This window comes from Lissotriton vulgaris, chromosome 11 (genome assembly GCF_964263255.1).
Source record: "Lissotriton vulgaris chromosome 11, aLisVul1.2, whole genome shotgun sequence".
Taxonomy (NCBI): Eukaryota; Metazoa; Chordata; class Amphibia; order Caudata; family Salamandridae; genus Lissotriton; species Lissotriton vulgaris.
In genome coordinates, this window is record NC_141699.1 from 1,000,619,103 (window position 1) to 1,000,646,727 (window position 27,625).

The window sequence follows — 27,625 nt, forward strand, 5'->3', positions numbered from 1 at the left end:
CAAAAATTGCGCTCGCAAAGGGCCGATTCTGAGAATCTGCAGCCTGATTCATGTACGGGCCGTTTTGCGTGGCCCTAATAGCGAATCATAGCGACTCGCTATTGAGGACACGCAAAACGGCATTCATGTAGGAATTGCTAAATCAATAGCGATTCCTACCTGTTCTCTATTTGCGAGTAGCAATTTGCTACTCGCAAAAAAAGGAATAACTCCCCATTCATTCCTATGGGCCAAAAGGCCCATAGGAATGAATGGGGAGTATCCCTTATTTGCGAGTAGCAATTTGCTACTCGCAAATCAGATAGCGATTTTAAGGGTGCCAGGGGTGTCCAAAGGACACCCTGTAGCACCCCTAAAATGCACATTTGAACAGGTGTTGCGCACACACATGTCCAAAGGACATGTGTGTGTGCAACATGCAACTTAGAAAAATGCTTTTAAAAGCATTTTTCTATGTTTTTGCTATTTACCGAGAGGTCTGACCTCTCGGTAAATAGCGGCCCAATTTTGCTAGATCGCAATTTTTGCAAGTGTCATGAATAGCATTTAAGGAATCTCTAATAGAGATTCCTTAAATGCTAATCCTCGCATATTTGCTATTTCCTCATTAGCGATTTTTGCATTTGGGATTGTGAATCCCAAATGCCAAAATTGCACTCGCAAGAGGCAAGATTCTGAGAATCTTGCCCTTTGCGAGTGCAATTTTGCTTCATGAATCAGGCGGCTGGTCCTTTGCGAGCGTAAATCAGCTTCATGAATCTATCTGGCCGTTAGTGTGCAAAACGGATTGTGGTGATGTTAAAATGTAAATGTATTGCAAATATGTACTATTACTTCAGTGCAATATGAATATATATTAGCACAGTAACATTCTTAACTGTTAACGTGCTGCAAGTGTTTCTCTCTCGTAGTGTTCACTGGTTGATTTTATATATAATTGGGTATTCCTCCTTGATTTCTTCACATCATTGGCTTTTTTCATTGTCTGGGTTTTGTCATATTTTGGGTTATTTTACATTCTTACAGTATTACATCTTTGGGGTTTTCCCTCTCTGTGTCTTTTGAAATCCTTGTTTTTTTTTTACACACGACTTTTTAAAATGTTTGATATTTTTATGTCCATGGTTCTTTACATCTTTGTTTTTTTTTTAACATACTTTGATTGTGCACCTTCCTATTTAATCCTTGGTACTTTTAAAAAGATTGTTTATTTTTGCCGTTTTTCACACAGATTTATTTGTAAATGCCTGGGCTCTAGTCAGGAGGCCACTGCAGCTTGCACTATACATTGCCACCACCAGCGTTGCCAATGACAGTACCCACACAACTACCAACCAGCACACTGCTACAAGTGTAACAATTCATCTTATTCTTGGCCCATAAAGCTATAAAAATAGCTTGGGCTGCAGGAATTATTTGTTATAATACATACTGACTTCATGAAGAATTGCTGTTCTGCTCATCACCATGTGGCAGCAGTCATAAGTGCCAGTGCCGACGAGCACTGGAATCCACTGGCTCAAATTAAGCACTGGTTTTTTATCTTTAGGGTTTTTACTTCTCTGAAACATATATATATATATATGTATATATATATATGTATATATAAGCACGAGACGCGGTAGGGCTCTGGTCACTAGCTGCTATTACCATCATGCATGCTCTCCCAACGTTTAGCTACACTCTGGCAGATTTGTTATCCATTGGGAATAGGGTTGCTGTTTGCTCATGCGAATCTGTGGACCCCCTATCTGGCCCATTTGTCTGCGCATGTAAGGGTTGGTCTCTAGATAGACCAGCTACGATCCGTTCTTTGGAAGACAACACTCCAACCAAGTGCAATCACACCGCGGACCGTGGCCTTCGGATCTGGAATCTGAACGTGAGGTCATTGGTTAAACATCACCAGTTCATACATGACCTCATCGAAAAAGACGGCCCTGATCTTTTTCTCCTTACCGAAACCTGGCTTCAGGACTCGGATGTCGCTATCTTGAATCTTACCTTCCCATCGGATTACACGGTCTTTACTTTGAATCGGACCGCAAGAGGAGGTGGCATTGCCATGGCAGTAAAATCTTGCTTCCCCGCTGAATGGAAAGCTCTTGGGTTGCCTGCATGCGAGAGTGCTCTCTTTAAAGTAGCCTTTAGCCATCATTTTACGTTTAGCGGTATTCTTATCTCTCGCCCACCTGGCAGTGATACAGTCTTCAAGTCCGCTCTTGCCGATATGGTAAGTTCTCTTGCGCCCAGTTGTGCGAACTTTAACATCATGGGCGACCTCAATATTCATTTTGATTGCAAGTCGTCCACAGCCATAAACACCTTGCTTGCGGATCTTGAAGCACTACAACTTGTCCAACTAGTTACACTTCCCACATACTGGAGGACACATTCTCGACCCCTTTTTTACCACTCTTGACAGGGCGAAGGTGTCTGATCCGGTTTCGGTGGGCTGGACTGATCATTTGCTGGTGGAAGTCTTTTGTCCTATTCACGATAAGCCATTTAAACCTGTGGATAGGCTGATTCTTAAAAGACATTGGCACAAGCTAAAACTTGTGGAGTTTTATAGGCTACTGGAGCAGAAACCCCTGAGCCCTTTTTTGAATGTGGATCATGGTTACGAACTGTTTTGCACATGGATTTCAGACGCCCTTGACTCCCTTATACCCATGCGCTGGTCGAAAGGTCATTCTAAGGTACCCAGCCCGTGGTATAATGACTCCCTTGCCAAGCTTAAAAAAACTTGCCGTAAAGCGGAGAGGGACTGGAGGAGATCTTACGATCCCGTCCTGAAATCCTCGTATTTTGCCAAACTTAAGACCTATCACAGGGCAATCTGCAGAACTCGTGCCGCATTCTACGCTCAGGAATTCCAAGCCAGCACCAACCCCTCCAAATTAATATTCAAGGTCTTGAAAGACCTTATGAATAAAAGAGCCACTTCGGCAGAGATTTGCACCGACTCCCATTGCGAGAACTTGGCAGCCTTCTTTTTGGAGAAAGTACAGACTATATATCGAGGATTTGATCTGTGTCGGCCGGATCCAGAGTTAGTTGACTCCAATCTTTTGGGCTATGAGACTTTGACCTTCTTGCCTGATCTGTCTACGGAGGCTTTTGACAAACTGAGCCTCAGTATTAAATCAGGCTCTCCTCTCGATCCGCTGAAGCCAGCTCTTATCAGTGCGCTTTCCCCGCTGTGTCGAGGTCCGATACTCACCTTAATCAACCTGTCTTTATCAACCGGGACGGTCCCCTCCTCGTGAAAACAGGCGGTAGTTACCCCTATCTTGAAGAAGGCAAATGCAGACCCTCTCTTGCCTGAGAACTACCGCCCCATATCTCTTCTTCCTTGGACTGCTAAAGTCACCGAAGCCCATGTTAACTCCATCTTGTCTGATCACCTCGCCCGTAATCAGATATTGGACCCTAGCCAAAATGGCTTCCGGCCAGGACACAGTACCGAGACCGCTCTGCTCTATATGATCGAGCATCTACGCCTGGTGCTTGACTCCGGATGTACAGCAGCGCTCCTGCTACTAGATCTGAGCGATGCTTTCGATACTGTGTCCCACCGTATATTGATTCAGCGTCTGGAGGAAGCTGGTGTAGTAGGAACCGCCCTTCAGTGGTTTCGATCTTTCCTCTCAGATCGAACCTTTAAGGTGGCTATACCACCTTGCCAGTCCTCTCTTCATCCTTTGGACCTGGGGGTCCCACAGGGCTCCTCGTTGAGCCCTACCCTGTTCAACCTTTATGTGAAACCGCTAGCTGCTGTCGTCAAACAGTGGGGTTTAACGATGACCTCATATGCTGACGATACGCAGCTGGCGGTGACACTGAGTGGAGACCCTGAAGTGGAGGCCCCCAGGTTCCGAGCTGGACTTGTGGCTGTAGCAAGTTGGTTGAGAACCAACTGCCTACAACTGAATGCCACAAAAACTGAAGTTCTGGTCTTGGGGAAACATGCTGAGCTATGGGGAGACCAGTGGTGGCCTCCAGAGTTGGGCATCACTCCCATCCCAGCTTCCGAAGTGAAAAACTTAGGGATCTGGCTGGATCCAGCGCTCACCTTCATAGGTCACACGAAGAAGGTTGCAGCCACCTGCTACGGTATCTTGCGAGGCTTAAGACCGGTCCTTAAATTCTTTGACCCTCCCACCCGGCAGCTCGTGGTCCAAGCCTCGGTTCTATCTCGGCTGGACTACGGAAGTGCGCTGATGTTAGAGGTAAACCAGGCTGAGGCATCCAGGCTTCAAAGGGTACAGAATGCTGCGGCGCGGGCCATTGTTGGTCTTCCAAGACATTGCTCTGTTTCCAGCACTATCTATGCCCTTCACTGGCTGCCGGTCAGACAGAGGTTTAAGTTTAAAGCGCTCTGTCTGGCCTTTAAAATCATGAAGCTCTCCTCGCCGCCGGCTCTTGCTAACTTGCTCATCCCCTACATCCCTTCGAGATCTTTGAGATCGGAGGCTCTTCATCTTGCGGTCTGCCCCCGTTTTAAACCACACGCGCTCCCCATATGTCTATACCCGTTTTAAACTCAGCAGAATGGGTGGCCGCTCCTACCGGGTGCTTGCCGCGGGGTTGTGGAACTCGCTCCCGGTGCACATCCGAGCTTTGAATGACCTGTCCACTTTCAGGCGAGCTATTAAAACTTTTTTGTTTCCTGTTCCTGAGTAGTCGCTTCCCCTTTTTCCTCTCTTCCCGCGTGTTATGTTATAGTATCTGTCTAAGCGCCAGGACGCCCCTTTGCTGGGGCAGCTGTGCGCTGTATAAATAATGTTAACATAACATAACATATATATATATTCCGGCCGGTCCCGGTCGGGGAGATGGCCCCTCGCTGTAGTGCGGGTCCTGAGCTGGTACCATCAGTGCCAGCAACGAGGAAGGAGGAGATCTGGCGCCTTGCAGGAGGGGGCCAGATTGCTTGTTAATTGCAGCAACAAAGCAGGGCAGATAATGCACAGTGTCCACACCTACCCACTTGGGAAACATTTCTGTGTATTACGGAGGACTCATGCAGCACGCCCACTTGGTAAAAACCATCGCGCACTTCAACAACCAGAAGGCTGTGCATACGGCCACGCCATCACAGGCAGGTGTTTATAATTGACTTGTGCGTGACGAAAATGTGCTTCCAGCCTCCCATGAATCACACGCCAGTGAGGAAAGGACTGCTACTGTCCTGAAACACGTCTGGCTATTTTAAACATTGGAGTGATTTCACTGTTGCCGTGTCTGCTTGCAAACTGCAAATTAAAGAACAAAAGCGTTACTGAAAATCTCCTGTGGTCTCTCCGCTTTGGGCAAACCTGTAACGTGTGGATATCACGTCCTGCATTGACCCCAACCCCCGCTATTTTCTTGCACTGCATCAAGAACGTCCCTCAGCCATACTCACCTGGGAACAACCAGTGCATCCTGGGTAATGAAGTCCGTTGACTTTCTCGGACCGGCTGGAACATCACCTGAGTGAGGGGCGGAGCTAACACTAGGCACCTATCAGAGTGCGGTTTGGTGTATTTGTTTTGCAGGACGCCAGGACTTCCTATACACTCACAGCAGGCGCTGACGAAGGCCAATCCGGCCGAAATGCATTCGCCATTTTTCAGAAATAAAGGGTGTTGTCTTGCAAATCCCCTTCGTGGCTTCTGCTTCTTTCGCTGAGAGGAGGTGCTTTCTTCATATATATATATATATATATATATATATATATATATATATATATATATATATATATATATATATATATATATATATATATATATATATATATATATATATATATATATATATATATATATATATATATATATATATATATATATATATATATATATGTATCCAGCCCGTCTACACCAGTGCTTAGCTGCACAGAAATATATATATATATATATATGTGTGTGTATATATATTTTTTTTTATCTGGGGAGTTTTATATAGCGCAAACTTTACCCGAAGGTATCAGAGCGCTTTTACATGAGCACCAATTGCGTTACAGACAGACACATTCATTTTTGTTTGGCACAGGGATATTACCTGATTTGTCCAGAATCACAGGATGTTGAGCGTCCCCGCCGAGAATCGAACCCGGTTCCTCATCCTCGAGGTTGACTGCTCTAGCAATTTGGCCACATCCTCTCATCTTGGCTTTTTACATTCTTGGCTATTATTGCATTCTTGTGTTTTTTTAAATCTTTGGATAGTTTTCCATCTTTATGTTTTTATATCATGGATCTCGACTTCAGTAGCTCAGTGCCTCCACTGTACCTTATATAAAGGCCTGACACGCTAGTGTGAGACAAATGATGAATCAGAGACAGAAAAAGTACAATGCTGCAATGCAGAACTATCCCAGATGCAGAACGTATGTGTGGGCTATTTGATTAAAATGGCTGCACCATGCCGGCAGTCAATAATGCTGACAGTATGTTGGGTGTGTGCACATCAGTTCTGATAAGGGGAAACTACTTTGCAGATTGGCTATTTACAGATTTGTTATTTATACATACTGTGATACCTAAAGAGCCCCAACAATAGCTAGGCCTTTAGTAAGTTGTCTGTCTTTTGATACTTAGCTGTTTTAGTTTAATATGGATGGCAAGCAATAGTACATAGGAGAACAGGGTTACCACCTCTCTCCAAGTTATTAAGCATACTGTTTCCAATGCTGTAACATTGTGTGATAACCTAATGCATTCTGGGTACTGCAGTCTTGTTTTGCCTTCATCAAACTAATTAGACTAACACACCCCAAATCAATGACTTGTAGATGGAAAGTTCAGGTCTGTTGGCAGTTTCTGTAATGACCATAATATATCATTATGCAGGGTTAAGATATTGTACTGATTTAAAGGATAACAGTTTAATTTTATTTAGCTGGCAGTGGTCAACAAATCTTAAACACAGATAAAATCAGGCTGCTGGTCATATCTTTGCAATAGTTAGGGTCAACTGGATGGGGCCATGTGCCTAGGAAACAGGAAGGGCAGTCCAAAATATCATGACTAGTCTTGAAGTAATAGGAGATCATTTGATTGTTCCTGAAAATGTTCCTACAAGGCCAGAGTTCTTGAATAAGTAACGTATGCAAGAGCACTGCTCTCCCAGGCACAACGTGAACTGCAGTAGGAAATCAGGTTGCACCCACTAAAATCATAACACCAAAGCATATATGATTTAAACAGTCAGGAAGTAACATTGCAGGAAAGTCTCTACTTCATCTTGAATTAAAAATCCTTAGGGCACCCAATGGACATACCAGTGCTTTGGAATGGGGTGTTTGTGAGGCTTGCCTAGACCTTTACTCTAAAGCTCATGTCATTTATTTGCAAAGAAAAGAGAAGGCCAAGTTTGGCATCCTTTGAACAGTACTGAATTATGAGAGTCACATCCAACAACACCCTGCATGTCAGAGGAAGGAATATTCCTTCCGCTTCTTGACATGTGTAGTCTCTCACAGCTCTTTTCACTGCTTTTAGAACAAATGTTGTCCATTCACAATCAAAATGCTTGCTGGTTCAAACAGGAAATGGCACTTGTTGCCTACTACTGTTTTGGATGTAAGGCCTGTTACTAGATGTGGGAGCAGAATTAATGTGGTGAAGGAGAGAGTTGGAAGGGACTAGGGAGAGGAGTTCAGCATGTGACGTAACTTGCACTGACATATATAAACGCTTAAAGGTCAGAGAAGAGCTGGGATAAACCTAAACAAAACGAAAACCACCAAATCTATGCCATGCTGCTCTTCTAGCGGAAACAATGGAAGAAGGGAAAGTCTTGTTTTTAACTAGTGCTTGAAATTAAAATGGAAGGTGTCTGGAGGAAATTCTATAAGGTCAGGAGGATTCTTCCTCATGTAAACTAGAATGAGCAAGGGTCTTTTGAATTGAAGAAAAGTGCTGGAGTTGCATGGAGTGGTGAGAACAGAAGGATAACATGGGGTGGGTGATACACACTTGTGTTGTCTGGGCAGCAACCAATAAAGCGCTACATCTCTGCCTCCCTGTACATGTGCAGAGTACATGTTTGTCTAGGGTCCAAGCCATGATTGGCACTTCGCCTCAAAATCCCACCATACAAAAAAAAACCATAGGTAGCACATCCTTCTCTGTTCAAGCAGCCAAACAATTGAACTCTTTACCCCCAAACATAAGATTAACGGATAACTACCTTACCTTCAGAAGTCTACTCAAGAGTTGACGCTTCCCCAAATAAACACCATACTCAAACATAAATATACAGCATATCCCTCTGCATATAAGCATTTATTTGGACTATAGATGTGTACCTACATATGTGTATTGCCTTATATACCCGTGTATAATATATATATATTAATTAGTTCTGCTTACTAAATGTACATATTACTTGCGGTTAAGTTATTCTTTTATAATAATCATTTATCTACAAATACTTCAATATTGAATTACAAAAACATAAACATTTATGAAACCAAATAAATGTACTCAAACTACAGCAACACTTGAAAGTCTGAGTTTAAGAAATAGAGCTTAAATCTACACATATTATCTTCCTTACACATATATATATATTCCATGGACTTATGTATCTTTATATTTATTACTTTGCTTCTACTTCAACATCTCAAATACACTACCCCATATCTTACCCCATACCTCTCGCAATGTATCCTCTACCTCCACTCTGACTCATCTCAAACCTAATTCTACTACTCTCTCCCATGTACTACCCAATTTCTCGCCCTATACCACTCTCAATATATCCTCTACCTCCACTAACTCATCTCAAACCTCATTCTACTACTCTTTCCAATGCACTACACTATTTCTCACCCTATACCTCTCTCAATATATCATCTTCGTCCACTCTCTCACTCATCCCAAACCCCATTCTACTACAATGGTCCCCAAAATAACCCTTCATAGACTCATCCCTCCTCTACCCCTCCTTGCATCATCTCGTACCTCTTTTACTATTCAGATCTCTCAAAAAAGCCATTCCAAACCCTTCCCTCTGACTCTTCCCCCTCCACCTCCCCTTTACTCATCCCAGACCTCCTGCTACTGATATGAACTCAAAAAAAAGAATAATTCTAAACCCTCCCTCTTCTATCCCTCCACTGTCCTTTTCAATCCAAATAACAGACTAACATGTCCACCGCTCAAATTCATTTCATATTACACTATACTAATTCCCGACTAATCCTGTTTGGGTTCCTTAGTAGCATGATACCCACCGAAAAGCACTTCAACCCCTCATCAGGGATAGCAAGCACTATATACATACAATTTATCAAAAAGCATTCTTCATGCTGGATGGTAGTTTTTAAAAATCATTCTTTATTGATGTATTTTCTTATAAATCCAATATCCAGAATGTAAAGCCAAATTCATGAAAAGATCCTGCACAGCCGACACGTGTTTCGCCCTACAGTGTCAGTCAGACCAGGGCTTTTTCAAGGCAGACACTGCTCGAGAACGGACACCCAATTACTGCCACCGTACAGACCACATCTAAATTTTAATGTAGATGATATCGTGAACTAACAAATATGACTAGGACATGATGATATCACTGTTATGAAAGCCTTGAAAAAGCCCATGTCTGATTGACACTGTAGGTCGAAACACATGTCGGCTGTGCAGGATCTTTTCATGAATTTGGCTTTACATTCTGGATATTGGATTTATAAGAAAATACATCAATAAAAAAGGATTTTTGAAAATTACCATCCAGCATGAAGAATGCTTTTTGATCATTAATAAAAAGGAGAAGGCACATCTCACATGGAAGCAGTGCATACAAAGTGAGGTATAAAAGGTTCAATACCTCGAGAACAGCCACTCTCAAAACTGATCTAAGGCACTTCTGTCCAGGAAGAGACCCTCTGAACCTTTTTTAGAAACCTTAGAAACAATATAAATACAAACCCTTCCCTCTTCTTTTCCTCCACTATCGTTTTTCAATATAAAGAACAAACTCATATGTCCACTTCTCAAATTAATTTCATATCCCCTGTACTATTTGCAGCCTACATGGAGAAAAGGCAGAGTGCGCATGGCTGGTTTGGTTGGCCTCAGAGGGCAGACCAAACAGTCAGCCCTCTCAGCAGTGGGCAGGCCACTCCTACCCTGCCCTAGACCAGATACCCCCAACCAAACCCTTTTGCTTTCTCACAGTGCGAGAAGCAGATACATAAAATGGTAGTTTTACCATATTATGTTTCTGCTTCTCGCACTTGCGAGAAAAGCAGTTGGGCGACGCTCCTCCACCCTAATGTAGGAGCCACCCCTGAAGTAGGAAAGCAACAAAGTAGCTGCTTAGTGAATACCAAGTTGAGTGTGGGCTGTGTTATGTGGTGCCACGGTTCTCTATCCTGGGGGATGTATTTTGTTCATGTGGTCCAGTAGAAATGGTGCCTGAAAAGACGTCAGCTCAAATGTTGAGGTAAGCGATAATATGGGCACTTTTTAAAGAGAGAGGTGATGTGGATATGTAATATAGGTCATCTATGAATTGTGGGCCAGATTTTCCAAAAATACTAGCAACGCAGCACAGCACCCAAAGAGGCTGTGCTGCGTTGAGTGACAGGAGAGCTCTATCTACACAGATATGGCTCTCTCCTCCCCTTCCCTTGCGCTGGTGCTGATTTCAGCCGCAGAGCACCAGGCACACAACTTAGCGCTATAGCGGTAGGGTGTGTGCATGGATCTGGCATAGGTTTTGTACAGGAAGGGTACCCATCCTGTGCAAAATACCATGCCTTGACAAGTTTAGAACCTTGTGCTACTTTGTATGTGTGCTACATTGCATGCAAAGTTGGAAAAGAAAGAAGAAATAAAAACATTTCTTCTGTTAGCGCCTCCTTTGGAGTGCCATTGACCTTTGTAGACAAACCCTATCTACAATTCTGTGTAGATAGGGTTTTGCATCAAAAGGCATGGGTGGCTGCAAAATGTGACAGTTGGATCGACTAATGGATACAAAGGGGTGACACAAAACCTCTTTAGGTATGTATATATGGGAGTATTTTTTTATTTAAATTCTTATGTTTTTTTATAGCATAAGGCTGGCAAATCAACTAAATTTGGCTATTAGCCAGATCTAGCAAGTGATTTTTGTTTATCATGCTGCCTACATTGGCAGGATATAAATTTCACTCAAAACCTTACAGATATAGATGAAAAGTAGGCACAGGAGTTGCATGGGGGGATGAAAAGGTCACATATGCTACCCTTGGTGATCCTCAAATTATCTCTGCCATTTGTTATGGTACCACAGAAATTCTTCATCTTATTATTATATAAATTCTTCTTCTTATTATTATTATAGAAATTATTATTATTATTATTATTATTTACGGTACCACAGAACTTCTTGTGCCAGCGAGAGAGAAAGGGTTAACAAAAGTGTATTACTTCTCTTAATATTGCGCTACAAACTCAGATGACAAATATTATTTGAAGTCATAGGACCTATTCACAAAGGTAAGTTTACACATGTCAATTTCCTCATATGTAGATTTACTCTTTCATTACGTATTATTTTTATTACTTTTGGCTATTCACCATTTCTGAGTATAAAGTTACAACAAAGTGTAGACTTACATGTCTCTACACCCTGAAACTAGGGGGTGGAGCTAATTTTCTAAGTGTAAAATTAATACTCATAACTTTTCACACGTAGGCTCTGCCACCAGGTCGGGAACCTCCCTATGGTAAAGTGTAGAGAAATGTAAAAATGTTTATTCAACTTTAAATTAGCGTAGTGAAAGTATTTCAATGTAAAATATTAAAATAGAAAATAATTTTATATATTTTTATTTTTAAAATGTATAAAAATAAATGTATTTAAATACATTTATTTAATGTATATTTATTTATTTAAAGATTTATTAAAAGAAAAAGTCCCACCAACAGACTTTTTCTCAGGTATGTTTTCTTTTATCTGTAGTAAAAAGTGCTAAAAGTTATTTATAGAATTAGGTATAATTATTTAAAGAAAATATCAAAAAATGTTGTTTTATTTTGAACATTTTAAAATGTTGATTTAAATAAAATATAATACAAATATTTATTGTGTAATAATATATATATATTTGTTTTAACATTAAAAGCATTTTAAATATATTTTTTTAAAGTTAAAGTAAGTTAATTCATTTTAACATTATTTCCGATACAGGTTTATTTGATATTATATCCCTGTCTCTGCTTTTTTTTGACGAGCGGACTTTGCCCGCCGAGCGGACTTTGCGATGCCGCCACGGAAAGGCATGCGGTCTTCCCTCTGGGGGCTCCCTGCGGGCCCCCAGAGTGAAGTACAGGTGGGGGTGCACGTTGGGGGTACCTGTGGTACCCCCCTTCATTGTCATTTGCAAAGTGGCAGGTACCGCGCGGTGCCTGCCGCTTTGCAAATGACAATGTTAAAGTGCATTTTCAGTATTGTGGCGGGCGGTGCAGAGAACACCGCCCGCCACAATGCTGAAAATACAAGATGTGCCCGCCACTGTGGCGGGCACATCCTAATGGCACCCCCAGGACCCCTGCCCTTATGGCGGGCTGTCCCGATTTACGATGGTATGACGGCGGGCAAAGTCCGCTCGTCATCCTAATGGACCCCTATGTCTTTGGCAAAATCCTTAAGATAAAATTGGGTAGAGAGAGTCTGTGTTAGAGGTAGGCAGACAGAGACGAAGAGGTTGAGAATGAGAAATGATGGTGTTGTAGCCAGACAAATAAATTCCCCAAGTTGCCCCTTGGAAGATGGGAGCCCTGGGCAATCGCCCACTGTGCCCACACCTTCAATATCTCTCCCCTTCCAGTTACGAATATGCATTGACAATTATCTGGCCACTCTCCCTGGCATGGCTGGATTTAGGGCAGTGCGACGGGTGCGGCTGCACTGGGCGCTGGCCTTTGGATGAAGCGCTGACCTCAGGGGGGGGACGGGGGGGTACTCTGTTTAGCAATAACTTATGATTGGAGAGCTGAGGGGCACTTTTGCCTGGTGGTAGAGAGAGAATCTGAGGAGGCGGTCATGGGTGTGGGGGCGCGGTGCCAAAAATGATTGTCGCACCGGGCGCCACCAGCGCTAAAGCCGGCCCTGCTCCCCGGTCTCATGCACAATGAACACTATTGTGGTCGCTGTAGTGACCCGTAAGAGATGTCCATGGGGCAGGTTGAAGGCAAAGCCACAAATTATAAGATCTTTGAATAAAGGCTGGGATATCACACTGTGTACTTAAGTCAATTCTGGCCTAAACAAAGCATCTTTTTAGCACACTGTCAAAAATGCATTAAATACATTAAAACTAAACAGCCTGCTGGAATCGAAGCCTCGCGCAGCACTCCCTTAAACAAGCTGTGCAATTAAATCAGGCTTCGCGCCACCAATCAAACCAAAGGCTCTCTTTGTCTCTGATGAAACCCTGTATTTCCTGTCACTTTCCCTGATTTGCTTGAGCAGTTTATTGATGGTTGTCTGCCCAATTCTGGGTCTTGCACAACTGAAAAACAGCCCGAAATGACGTCGGTTCGTCCCGTCTGCACAGCCAGCCCTTATAATCTGTCAAAAGAGCTGCCAAGCTGTGTAGAAGCGCCATTTACTGCTAGCTGTGTCTTTCTTCTGATGATTGTTACGTGTTTATGTTTGAGAGTTTGTGCGCAAACAACTTGGCACAGAGAATGAAACCGGTCCAAAAAAGGAAGTAAGTACTGGTTTCTTGCCAGGGGTGTTTCATGCGTTCACCTCTTCATCCATCGCTCTGACTGTGGAATATTTTGCCATTTCTTTCTCCCATTTCCTTTTAGATTATGGTTAACGAAATTTTCCGTTATTAGTTATTCTCCAAAATATAATGGGGCAGATTTACAAGCCCCTTGCGACACTTTTACGCCGCCGTTGCGTCACTTTTGTGACGCAGCGGTGGCATAAACAATGCGCCACGTTGCGACTTATTTACAACGTGGCGCATCTAGTCAGATGCGTCACGTTGTAAAGCCCTGCGCCACATGAAACCTGCGTCAGGTTTCATGTGGGCGTTCCGTCGCAGGGTGGGCATTCCCTCGCAGGAAAGCCCCGTAAAATTGACGCAGTGAAATCTACAAGATTTCACTGAGTCAGTTTTACGACGCTGCTGCGTCAAATCCTGAAGCAGGCGTAAGGAGTGACGCACCACGTTGAGTATGGGTGGCCCCTGTGCATTGCAGGAGTTGAGTCGCGCTTGCGACGCGACTCCAGCAATGCGCCGCCCATACGCCACAAGATGCGTCACACATCTTCCCTTCCTTGCACCATGGTGCGCCGCATTGTAAATGTGGCCCATCTGTGATGGCGGAAGGAGAGGATTGCATGACGCATCTGTTCTGGCGCATCCCTGCTGATTTGTAGAGATGCATCAGAACATGTAAATATGCCCCAATATGTTTTCACTTTTGTAATTATATGCGACTTATCATGGTGACATGTTCCAACAGCATTACGGTACCTCAGTAGGTTAAGGCACTGCTGCAGAGAGTTCTATGGCTTTCAGTTCTCATTACACATCATATAGGATGGTGGGTTTAGTGTATAGAGCTGCAAAATGAAAGAGTGCGTGTGTGTGTTCAGTGTAAATGTGTGTGTGCTGTGTGTCCTCAAACTGCTGTGTAAGGAGGTTATTTAAAAGTTACAAAGTCTTTGATCAATGTAAAATGGTCTGAATTGCTGAGCAACGCACAATTTGCACTAGGTTCTGTACGATTCCCTTAGATCAGCGATTAACCCCAGACTGGTCAAAAATGCATCATCATTGGAGGAAAATGGGCAAATACTCCTACATGGTATGTGGGGCCATATAAATTATAACCAACCCCCCTGCATTTTGGTGTTCACCGTTGATGGAGCGGAAATCTCATTTAAATGGTAGGGGTGTATAATAATCATGAGTACAGTGCACCCACATATAATCTTGCATTTAAGTAAAGGAGAAGTGTTAGAATTGTGACATGTATTAACACAGCTATGTGACATATTTTAGGTTATTGACAAGTGTAGTGGAAAATAAATGTAACTAGCTGACACATTACCATGAAGAACCCATGTTGTGAAACTGACAAATACTCATGTCCTAAATGTGCTTATTAACTATGACATTTCACACATAGGTAAATGCATTAGTTGAAATTGGATTAATGTTTATGTGAATTCGTAAAGCTTACATGGTGCATTCTCATGTAGGCGGAAAATCGTAGGCCTGAAATGCAAGTCCCCGACAACTCTCGCTTTAGAATTAATTGGTGAATTTCATGTGTGCTGTGGAATCTGTTCTTTCTCAGGTTTTTGTATTTTAGGTGAAAAAGCATTCTATTAGGCAGAATAATGTCTTTGTTTTACTAGCTAGGTAAGGAAAGAAGAAATTACATTTGTGTGACTCAAGTCGATAAAGGAAGGTCATTACAATCCACACAGGAGAGGAGAAGTTCTGGGAACCAAGGACAAATTGTTGCGAGAAAGGTACATGGACGATATAATGGAAAAGTACATTCAGGACTTTACCCAGAATGGATGGCGTCAGCGACGTTTATTGTGGGAACTCGACCTGTGGATAACTGGTGTTGGAATTAGGGAAAGAGCCCCACTTCTTCCTTGCTTTCGGAGAGTGAGCATTTCAAGCGAGCTCTATCTTTGTGATGGGGGCTTTACGCTACTTGACCCATTGATCGTGGTGAGACTTCTTAGGAAGACTCCACGCTCTGACACCTTTTATCTTTCCTCTTGAAAACCGTTATGTACGGAAGTCATTTTAACATTAAAGTAGGGATAGAATTGATGCTTTTCATTCACCAACCCACGATGCAGGGAAGTTTAAGCTCATGCGTCTGATTTTCTGTATTCTACTTCTTAAACTAATTGTTTTGTTCATTCTGCACTGTCTAAATTGGAAGCGCAGATTTGGCTTCATGTTAATTCTTTTGTGTTTCCATACACTCGTTTTGAGGTGTCCCTGGGACCAGTTATTTGTGGCTTCATAATAAAGGAACTAACCTTAAGTAGTGGTCCATAGGTTATTATGAATCAAGTAGAATTATTGGACAATTGATTGTTTTCTAACAATTTTTCTCCCCTTTACACTTTCAGGCTGCAAAAAAGAACCATCGGAGTGTGACTCTAGAACAGGTCTAGAACTTATGGGCCCTGCCGTTTCAGATGGTAACAGAGTAGGATGGTTCACACATGAAGCAAGGGGAGAATCTAGAAGTGATCTAGAATAAGTGGAACTTAGAACCCTAAGCCCCAAACTAGACACCATTGATCAGAAACGGAAGGAGACGAAATCTGGCAGAGACTGACAGAGTTTGATCGTGTGGGGAGATCAGTGGCAGAAGGAGGAGAGAGTATTAATAGGGTGTATGTAGAATGTCAGATTGCTGGAATGATTTGATTGAAGTGATGTCTTGCGGAGTTGGGAATGAGAGTCGAGTGAATGTGGTTTTGGGCCGGACGTGGTCCAAGGATTCAGATTTGAGTTGCAGGTCCTGAAGTGGCCTAACATCCCGGGATATTAAAAGATGTAGAAGACACAGAGATTGTGATTGTCTGACCAAAGTTTTGAGGACTTGTCATGAAACGTCATCAGCAGTTCCACCTAGGACAGGGAACTTTGTGTAAATGGGACTTATAGGGATCATCTAGTGGACCTTGTGAACAGAGGTTAACTATACTGATTCGGGTGACCCACGCTGGTTGAGGGTTACCTATGGGAATGTTCTTGAATGGTTGAATTCTATCAATCTTTTAGATGGCAGACAATTATGGATTTAAGATGATTGTGTGAGTGAATGTCCATGAAGAAATTGTGAAGGAAGGTAAGCTGCTGCAAGGAGTGAGAATGACATCAGAGTGTGCTGAGCTGCGAAAGGTCAGTTGATGTAACGCCGCGCTGGGATTCGGTTGGTAGTCATCGGGAAGTTTGTGGTTGAAAAGGATTGTTCTGTCGTAATCTATTGAACAACATGTTGCATTCCTGGAATCATGCAATGTTTTAGGGTGTTACGGTATCTTTTTAGAGGTGATGAAGGGACGCCACCCGAGGATATGCCAGAACATTATATGGTGACAAAATTTGGGCTCCACTCTATAATTTGGCACCAAAATTGGCATAAGATCACTCAGAAGGAAGGTGAATTGTCATTTCCTCGCTTTGATTTATTCCGGTTAGATGTATTGAATCAGCTTAGAGGCGCGATGTTTCACTGCGACCTTTGCCTAGACCAACACAGATTGAAGTGCTAGATGCATGGATGCATGCAGTTCATGCTAAGCAGAGAGAGAAATATACAGGGAGAATGAGGAAAACTGTGAAGGTGTATCAGAATGGACAGTTGGGACGCTAGGCTTAAGAGATGGCGAGTGGATACCATTGAGGGATGGGGGTTGTAGTCAGTGCTGGTAGGAGATGGAAGACCACTGGATTGGAGTAGAAAGACAAATGGCAGGGACAGTAGTGACATCGAAAACAGCTTGTTGGATGGGTTGTTAGCCAATCGTCCTTCACCTTATAGTTCACAATCGGGTGAAGAGGGACAAAACTCGGAAAAGGGACAAGAATGTGAAAAGTGTAGCAGCTCTAGTGGGTCCTGATCTACGGGTCTTGGGAAGGATATCAGCAAGAGTTGTGGGGATGGGACTGTCCACCTTAGGTGCTGTGGAACAGAGTGGTGTCAATGCCTCTTCATTGTTTGCCAGAAGCTTTTACAGTACCGGTTTCATTGGTCCTGTTGTTCCTGTTTATGACCCAGGCTCAGTGGGAAGCTTTAGCCAGAGATAGCCCATACAAGCCTAAGGGACCTGATTGGGAAGAACAGGGAGCATGAATTGGAATTTCCCTTCCTTAGTGCCTATGGAATCTAGTATCCCTTTAGCAACTACTGACAACCCTTCCAGGGGAACGCATTGACTCCAGTACTTTACAGTCTATACCCATGGTAAGCACTAGTTCAGATCTGTGAATTTGGGAAACTCCTGTGAGCGGGCAAGAGGCATGACTCAAGAAACAAGTACAGTTCAGAGAACCTCTGAAAACCAGCATGTTCTAGATGTTGCAGACTTAGAATCATGGTTGAGAGATCATAATAACAGCAAATAGAGCCAGAATAGTAAGTCGAGTCAGGGTACCATCAAGGCAGAAATGAAGGTGAAGCTAGTGGATGTGGTGAGAATGAAGGCTGAATTAGAGGAAATCATCAATGGAAGACAGAATAGAGACCTATGAGCTGGACGAGTTGTTGTTTATAGCTAAGGATGTCACCAGCAGGGCATGATAGGCACATGAGAAGTTGGCGGAGGGGGATCAGATGTACGGAGTAGACTTATCCCAAACGAAGATACTACAGGGAATCATACGCTTACTTACATTGACTAAGAGCTAGAGGAAAAGAGTGTCTTGTTGAAGATGCACATACGAGAGTTGGTAATAGGAATACAGGCTTGCAGCATGCTGAATTATTGGGAGGAGAGGTGGTCAAAGAAAAAGTGTAGGAAAGACGACATGAGAGCTGCCACCTCCAGGAGGGGGAATGCAGGCAGCAGAGGCATACCCAATACGGAAGGTGCCTAGTAGAGGGTATGTGCATGTTTCCTTGAGTCGGGGTGACCTTGCTGCATTCACAAATGATTTCCCCAGGCTGAGGAAGAATCCTGCTGAGTGGTACAAGGAAGTTGATCGCTTTGTTAAGATCTCAAAAGTGTTGTGTATTGATTGTTAGAAATTGTGGTTCCCAGTAATCTTTGGTCTGCTTGTAAGATAGCTGTTGGGTGGCCTACTGCTGAACCAGAGAGGGACTCAGTGACTCATGGTCCTTCGCCAATGGTTATAAAGAAGCACGATCAGATGATTACATTGTTGCAGTCCAAAACTGCTCCACAAGACATTGAATGGGTTAAGATAGATTAAACGACCCAGGAACCTAAAGAGGAAGTAAAAGCTTACTATGAGAGGTTGTTGAAAGCCTTTAAGCAGTACAGTAGATTAGATTCTCTAGACCACAAAGACATGGGACAATTTGTATTAAAATGTGTGACTGGATTGAGGCCGGAAATGAGTTTCATGATCCAACAGCATCTAATTTGTTGGCAAAACAAATCTGTGGATGAAATCCTACGGTATGCCAAGTACTGCAGCGATAAGGTGGACTCTAAGCATAGGTGGATAAAGGAGAAATGAATGCTGGTCCAAATGCGAAATGCACAAAAGGGAGAGCAGACAATGTTAGGAACTGTAGCTTGTGGTCAATGGAATGTCCCAAGAGGTGTCTAAGTACCATCAATTGCAGGGTCGATGGAACAGGTAAGAGAAAGAGGTGTCCCTATAGATCCAAAGACAGATGTTGTGACTCTGAAAAAGAACACTGCGTGTAATTTTTGTCACAAGATCGGGCAATGGAAGTGTGAGTGTAACCTTAGTTCTGTGAACAAGGAGGAGGGAGGAGAACGTATGCAGGTGGCAGATGGAGTAAATCAGTTAGCAACAGTGACTAGGCCAAGATCATTTAATGCAGGAGGGAATCAGAACCAGTTAATGCAAGTTCTTCAGCCTCCGAGAATCTCGCAAGTCAATCAAACATATCATCAGATGCCCTTAATGGAAACTCTGGATGGAGTTGGTCGGAACCCGTCTTTATGTGACAGTACCTAAGGGGCGGGGGGAGATGGTACACTTGGCCCAGTCTTTGAGGTAGACCAGAGTGGACCATACGTAGAAGCAGTTGTAGATGGTCATCCCATTACATTCTTGATTGATACTGGTGCTACCCATTATACTGTAAGATCTACAGTAGCCCCAAACCTGCCCCTCTGAGGAGAATCAATCCAATTCATAGGAGTCTCTATTAAGAGAATGACAAACGTTTTCACTGAAGAGGTGGCGGTAAAAATCGGAATCTTTCAGGATCACCATAAGTTCGTGGTGTGTGATTCATGTCCAGTCTGTTTGCTAGGGCATGATCTGTTGTGCAAAATGAATTGTACCATCTAATGCACACCAAACAGAATTGAATTGCAGACTAATGATGAGGACATTGCTTTCCAATTGGTTAATCAGAATCTTTGTACTGCCATGTTTCCTTTACTGACAGTGGAAGGCTTACCGCTGGATCTGAGAGACACCAACTCTCCAATGGCATGGGACTTCTGAGGGGAACAAATCGGATGGATTTCAGGAGTCAAGCCAGTCCACATACAGGTCAAACCAAATGCAAAGTTTCCAAGAACACCTCAGTACAATTTGACCACAGAAACAGTTGCAGGGATCACACCTGTAACTGAATCCATGATTGCGCAGGACATCCTAAAGGAGATCATGAAAAGTGCATACAATTCTCCTATTATGGGTTTGCAGAAGCCGAGACCGTAGGAAAGTAAATAACCTAGTTATTCCATGTTATCCTGTGATACCAAATCCAAATGTAATCGTTTTCCAGATTATTGCCTTACTGAACAATCTGGCTGACAATGAGTGTCTCCGAGTAAGCTTCAGTACAAAGTACGGTATTGAAAAAGGCAAAAGCAAGGTGTTACCACAAAGGTCCACCTACCCAAAAAGAGGTCAGGATGTTCTTGTAAATGGTTGGCTACTGCCGATAGTGGATTCCTAATTTCTTCTTGATGGCGAAACCTTTGCAGATGCTGACCCACAAGGATCTGTGTGATCCGGTACCTTGGGATAACTACTATTTGGTTGCCTTCCTGGAACTGACAGAGTACCTGTGTCGCGCTCCAGCTTTAGGAATGCCTGATTACAACAAAGTGTTTTCACTGTTCTGCCATGAACGAGAGGATTGTGCTCTATACGTACTCACCAAAAACACATGGAGGTGCCCGTAGACCAGTGGCCTACTTCTCAGCTACTCTAGATCATGTAGCTTCAGCATTGCCTGGATGTCTCAAATTAATTGCTGCAACAGGTGTCAGTATTGAGCAATTTGAAAGCATTGTGATGGTCATCCTCTTACAGTATATGTACCACATTCAATTCAGCTTTTGATGACAAGAACCAAAACACAGCATTTGACAAATAACAGGGTGGCAAGGTATGAGCAGGTGTTACTCGCTGCTGAAAATTTAACTCTGAAGCTGACTCGACCGGCAGTGCTTTTTTAATGATGCATCGGTGTTCGTGCGTTGACACGCGCTGGTTACACAGGCTGACGCCCAAGCCTGCGTCAAGTCCTGACACAGGCATCCACTTCTGGATGCTCATTCTACTGCATGTGCCCGGGGACATGCACTAGTTCTCATTCAAACACTGCAGTCCTGCAGTCCTGGTACACTCTGTGTGAAGGCACGCATTGCCTACCAGTCATTACAGAGGCGCGCTAGTCCACACGTTTATGCCGATCACACGCTACAGTCCTGGCACGCTTTGAATTAAGGCACGTGCTGCCTCACAGTCACTATGGGCGTGCGCTGGTACTCACGCGAACCTGATCACTCAATTTAGGTAAATTGAGCATGCATGTTCTCTTGCTCGACACTTAAAGCCTCCAGATGCCGACTCTCCTCATCCAGCCTCTCTCTGACTCCATGCTCTGCCACAATAGACAAAGGCGAAGTGCATCAATATAACACTGTGAGCTCTCCCAACAGCAGATAATCACCACAGCCTTTTTAAAGTGTCTGTGTCCTACAGATGTTGACCATCCCATGCTCGTCGCCAGAAAATGTGGGGTTCTTCATTAAGGCCAACTGGCACGCAGTCAAGGTAAGATGAATCTTTAACCTAGACACATCATCCAACGGCTGATTTCTTCCAACTGACTCCCACCAGCCCCACTTTATAATTCCAACACATCACATGGAATGATGTATTAATTCAATTATGCCTCAACTGCCAAATGAATATGAATTAAGCAGGATGCTTTTTGCAACTCTCTGTGTTGCCTGAAAACAGAGGAATGGAGGCCCCTGCAGCAAGGAACAGTAGACCTCAATTGCTGTGCTTGCTCAACACAATTCCCAAAGGGAAGCTGTTCAATGAAACTTTTCCTTTTCTGCAGGGGATAGTGCAGAGTCTCTGTATTCCACCCTTCTCTTCAGTAAGGAATAATACAGTCTACTTCTATTCCACCCTTCTCCTGCCCGCTCTATATGTAGGAAATATGGCAGCTGCTTACTACTCAACCCTTTTTCTTTTCCATAGGGAATAATGCAGAGCCTGTGTATTCCACTCTTGTGCTGTCCATTGGGAAAATGCCTCTTTATAACGCATGCCTTCACTCTGAATGCAATTACAACTCGGTCATTACAACAACCGCGTTGTAACAACACATACCATTACCCTGCAAGTCGTAACAGCAACTTTCTCTAGGGCGGGCGATGGATGTTGGAATAGTATTATTTACTATTCCAACTACAGTCTGTGCACTAGTAGGAAAGGTGTTGGATTTTAAATCCAACACCTTCTGCCTCCTCCGCAAGTTGTTGTTACGACTTGCGGGGTAATGGTATGCGTTGTTACAACACGGTTGTTGTAACGACTGCATTGTGATCGCATGCAGAGTGAAGAATTTGTTGTAAGGGCTGTTTACCGTTCATAGGCACTGGAAGTAGAGGTCCTGGGGTTGCTGCAGCATCCACAGAATAACCATGCTGGAGTTCAGAAGGTGAATGAGCAATAAACACTCCTTTACATTTTGGGTTTATGTTCTCACATTTGCTGTGCATCAAATACAGTTGTCAAATGGCAGGTTAAGTCTTCTGACAAATTGCTCATTATTCTTTGAAAGTGGATGTTTGCAGTGGCGGCTGGTGACATTTGAAAGTGGCGGGGCGGAAACTGATAATCATAGTGCACCGTAGCGAGCGATCGTAGCGAGCGAGCCCGAACCCCCTAAGGAGGGTTCGGGGGGAATTCCCCCCGTGAAAATTTTGAAAAACTAGTGGGAAAATGGTGCATTTTCAAGCAAATTTGAGAAAGCAGGAAGGTTAATAAAGCAATTGAGAAAGTGCAGGTATTACATTATTGAAGAGCTGTCATATAACATAGGTAGCTGGTTATTCAGTATACCCAAAGAGCTTCATAACAGGCTATGCCAATGAAAATACTGGCTGCTACCCGCTGTTATGGCTCACAAATTTGAATAGCGGCTGCCCAAATCTATTTACAAGCCACAGGTAATAGAGCTGGAAAATTCAAATGCTTTTGACGGTTGAACAAAACATGGTTTATAGGATGTGGCCTTGCCCTAACAATGGACCACATAATTACTACTGACATATAAAAATAACTATAACATTTTGCACTGCAGGCGAATTTAAATATTGCAAATCCAAATGTGTTTACACGATACAGTTGATGCGCATTAAAATTCCACAGACCAAAAAGTAACTGTTTACTAGACCTTAAGAAGTCTTGGTCAGAACAAATTTTAATAATCAGAATTTGTAGTGTAGAAAACAGTTCCTTTCTGTGCACCTTAAATTACACAGAAAGCATTGTAAATGATAAAAGCGGAAAAATTTGCTGCTGCTGGCTAGTACTGTGTTTTTCTGATTCGAAAGTGCGTCATGGCTTGAAACACCCATCCCTGGGCAGTGCAGTGGGCCACCTCGAGGCGATTTCAGCCTGTTATCACTCCATATGAGATAGCCTCCCTACCTATCCTCCCCAATCCCCTCCACCGAGATAGAGGACAGATACGGCAAAGCCTTCTGAGACACCAACAGGCCACATAAATACTCTACTGTGAGCCTAGCTCTCTGGAACACCCGTTGAATGTGGGAAATGAAATTGGAAGCACCACAGGAGAAGCAATGGGAGCTTTTCACGGGCAAGGCCAGGGCAGATATTAAGCATGTATTGGTCCAGTTTCTCCCAGAGGGTGTGCACTGTGTTTTGTTTTAATACAAGATTAAAATACATACTTTAAACGTGATCACCTCAGCTTTTGCCCAGGCACACAGGCCTTTCTTAGGCCATGCTTTAGATCCCCACAGTTCAGTATTTCCCAAATTTATGTTAATTGTTAGTCAACAAACACAGTAAAATGGGATTTTGAGCCAGGAATTTGCTAACTTTCTAACCTCACATTCATTAACCCACACAGCAACCCTCCATGCATTTTACTATGTCTTAAACAGTTATATTTATGTTATAAACCTCACAAGGATGAAATGTGGAACCAGGCCACATCTAACTATCCAACTCTGCCAAGGGCCCGCACCACTTTCAGAATAAGAGTTACTCTTAGAGATGACACCACCCCCACCATCCCATCCACAGGCTAGCCCACCCCTGTCTTATTTTGCAGAGTTGTGCACACTTTAAAACAATGACGGAGGCACATGTGGGTAGAAATGTGATGTATAACCAAAAGAGCCTCCAGGAAGCTCCGATAGCTTGGAGTTCAAATTGCTTATTCTCGCTGATGCTGTTCTTAAGGCACGCAACCCCACAACTTAAAAATTAAAAAAAAAATGTTAAACAGTATTCAGGACATTTGCTTTCGCCTAGATGTGCCAAAAAGCTAATTCAAAAGCATCCTACTGGGAAATTACAAGTGTTTTTATAACAATATATCCTTAAAAAGAAGCGAAAATGCAGCAATAATAATAATTTTTAAAAACGCTTTAAAATCCTAATGGTGTTTTCTAGTGTTAGACGTGTCAGAACTTGTGCAAGCAGATGCCGCCTAAAAGTGATTATGTTGTTTTAACTAATTACCAGGGGACTGGTGCTTCCCGCATTGCAGGAATTATCCCTTTCCCAGCGTTTCACATCAAAAGCCTGGCGGATTCACCAGCCCTAATCCCTGCTGGGCTCTCTCCGGTAAATATATATAGAGGCACATCGGTCGAAAGAAGCAATACGGGCCACACCTCCTCATTTAAATCTCATCATACTCTGCTATGCATCTGCTCTTCTATGAGCCTGTACGTAAGGTATTCTGGGACGTGTAGTCAATTAAATCCAAAGAAGGATGCTTCTTATGGTAAATGCCCAATGTAAGCTCACCTTGAGCCCCAAGGAAAGGTGCGCTTCTAAATTCGAAAAGTGCGCTCCACATTTAAGTCCATATTGAGACTCCATGGCCCCCTGCAATCCCGGGGTGGTGTGACTTTTATTAGTTGGAATCATCACTGGTGTTTATTCTCTGAGGGTTCCACATAGGCAACAGTTAAAAAAGATGCCACATAATGCGCTAAGCTATTTGTCCAGGATGTGCCTGCAATCTTTCTCTTGGGCATTACCGTAATGTTAGCCCCTCCAACAAAAAGCCTGGTCATTGCTATTAAGTGCAGCTCGTAGAAGACGCATCTAGAACAGACGGCAGTTCTCTACATGTAGACAAAATTAAATACATACATGAATACACACATAGACGTCACTTTTCGGATCCCACTATTGATCCCACTATTGAGGTTTACCTGTTGGGGTTAGTGCAGTGGCCCAGATGTCGTGGGTTTATTGCACCAGCTCCTTTACAGCTGCACGTGAATGAATGAGGGCGATGATAATGATGTAGCAAGAGTATCAGGAGCTGTGAGATTTAAAATTGTTCCCTTATAAGCTATATGTATCATGTGATTGATTGAGGTAAGCAAGGTTCAGAGCTAACAGAGCACTATTTGTAACGTGATTAGCGTAAGGAGCCTGGGATGTCCCAGCACGTTATTGCAGTCCTTGGAGAAGGCTGGAAAGAGATCTGTCCCATGGGGGCAGGAAGAGCACTGTGCAGGACTGAACCGAGCAACCACTGCAATACATTATCAAAACAGCGAGCAGACACAGCGTTACAAGCATCATGAAAAAAACACACAGCTCTGTCTGGCAAATTTCTCTCTATGAAATCTGCTTTGCACAAGTCATTTAAAAAAAAAGGGGAAAACCAATTTTCTTTTAAAGGAACAGAAAAACATTTGCAATTAATTTTTTTCGGAGCCCAGACTGAACAGTTATGTCCAAGGTGGGGTGATGAGTCCAACTTAATCGTAATTGATCTGTGAAGGTGTGCGTGGCCCGTGCTGGGTTTGGTAAAATTACCTCATCCTGAAGGTTGTAGACTGGAGACAGCAGACACATACTTGTGCTGTGATTTGCCAGGAGGCCTGCTGTTAAGCGGTTCTATGAAAGAGAACAGAATGACAGCCCCGGGCACCATGCTTTTTTTTTAGCTGTCAAATGCAGACAATGGCAGGTACAATACTGGGTATGCACAACGTGTGCCCACTCTTCACTAGATGTTCGGAATTACTAGTGGCACGCATTTTCTGTAAAAAATGCAGGTCAACAGGGACACAGAATAGTTTCATTACTAAAAAAAAATCTTTGTTAAAACACAGTAATGGATAACATTTTGACTTCCAGCCGCACTAGTCCAGAGAAGTCCAACTATCATTGCCATTCACTTTGGGGCTCTGATTGGAAAGAGGATAGTCCCTGCATAGAGAAAGAAATACTCTAGATTCACAACAGAACCCGGAGCCATGAGTTGAGCAGCCACTTCTGAGTATATGTTTAGTTATGGAAATAAATCATATTCTATAAAATACGAGCGAAATAAATAGTAAACCAGAACAACAAGCCCCACGTCTGAGTACAGAAAGGAAAGATTTGTGTACCAACACAAGCATACATGCAAACATGAAAAGCAATGCCACCAGCTCTTCAATTAACGTGGTAATACATGCAAACTGCTATGAAGAACTGGCTGTATGATTTATCACATTAAAGGCAGACCTTTTGGCTTTCCCAAAGCTTTTTTTGCCACTAGCACAATCCGAATTTTAGGAGTGAAGCCAAGCAAAACAGTGCTGGGGAATTAATCAATGGCGTTCTTTGAAGTAACCTAGTATTAAATCACAGTATATCTTTTCCGTTTCACCTACTTACATGTAAACAAGAAAGAAGAGGAGATTCAGATAGGCACAGGGAGATTAAAGCGCCAGACTTTTAGTTCATGCCAAAATGTAACCGGCATGACCACCTTATAGTAAATGCAACAGTCTCTCTCTTTGCAGTATTATCACTGAGCTTGCAGCCAGCTTGTGCACACAGTTTTAGAACCCTAAAGCAGCCCAAGCACGGCACAACAAATGATTCCCAGAACTCTTTTCAGTCTTGAAACAAAGAGGAAGTTGCGGGGAAATATTGTACCGCCCTGCCTCTGAAACTGCATGTTAGATCAATGAGTATACCTACAAATCAGTTATATACAGCTAAAAGGGCATACTCCCAAATTGGCCATATGGCAATTTTCCCACGGTTTCTACTGACCAGCCTGTGGGTACATGACTCCACCCCCATCTGGAAGAACTAGGGGATAAACATCGGCGGCCGCACCATCTCCTGGCCTTCCTGGAGTTCGGCAGGAATACTGAGGGTTGATCAGTTGAGTGGCAGTGAGAGCGCGCACTGTAACCTGAAAGATCCGTCCTGTTAGGTATTTGAGAAATCACAAAATTAACTCCTTGGTGGGGAAGTAAGCTTTAAAAAACCGTGTACAGAAACAAAAAGAATTAGATGATTTGGCGGGGTCCACAAGCCACCACTCAAACACTAGAATAATGCAAAACCAGATTTCATTTATATATTCATCCCAATAGCTAATCATCATTCAAGAATAGAAACATTAACATACAATTTCATTAGTAC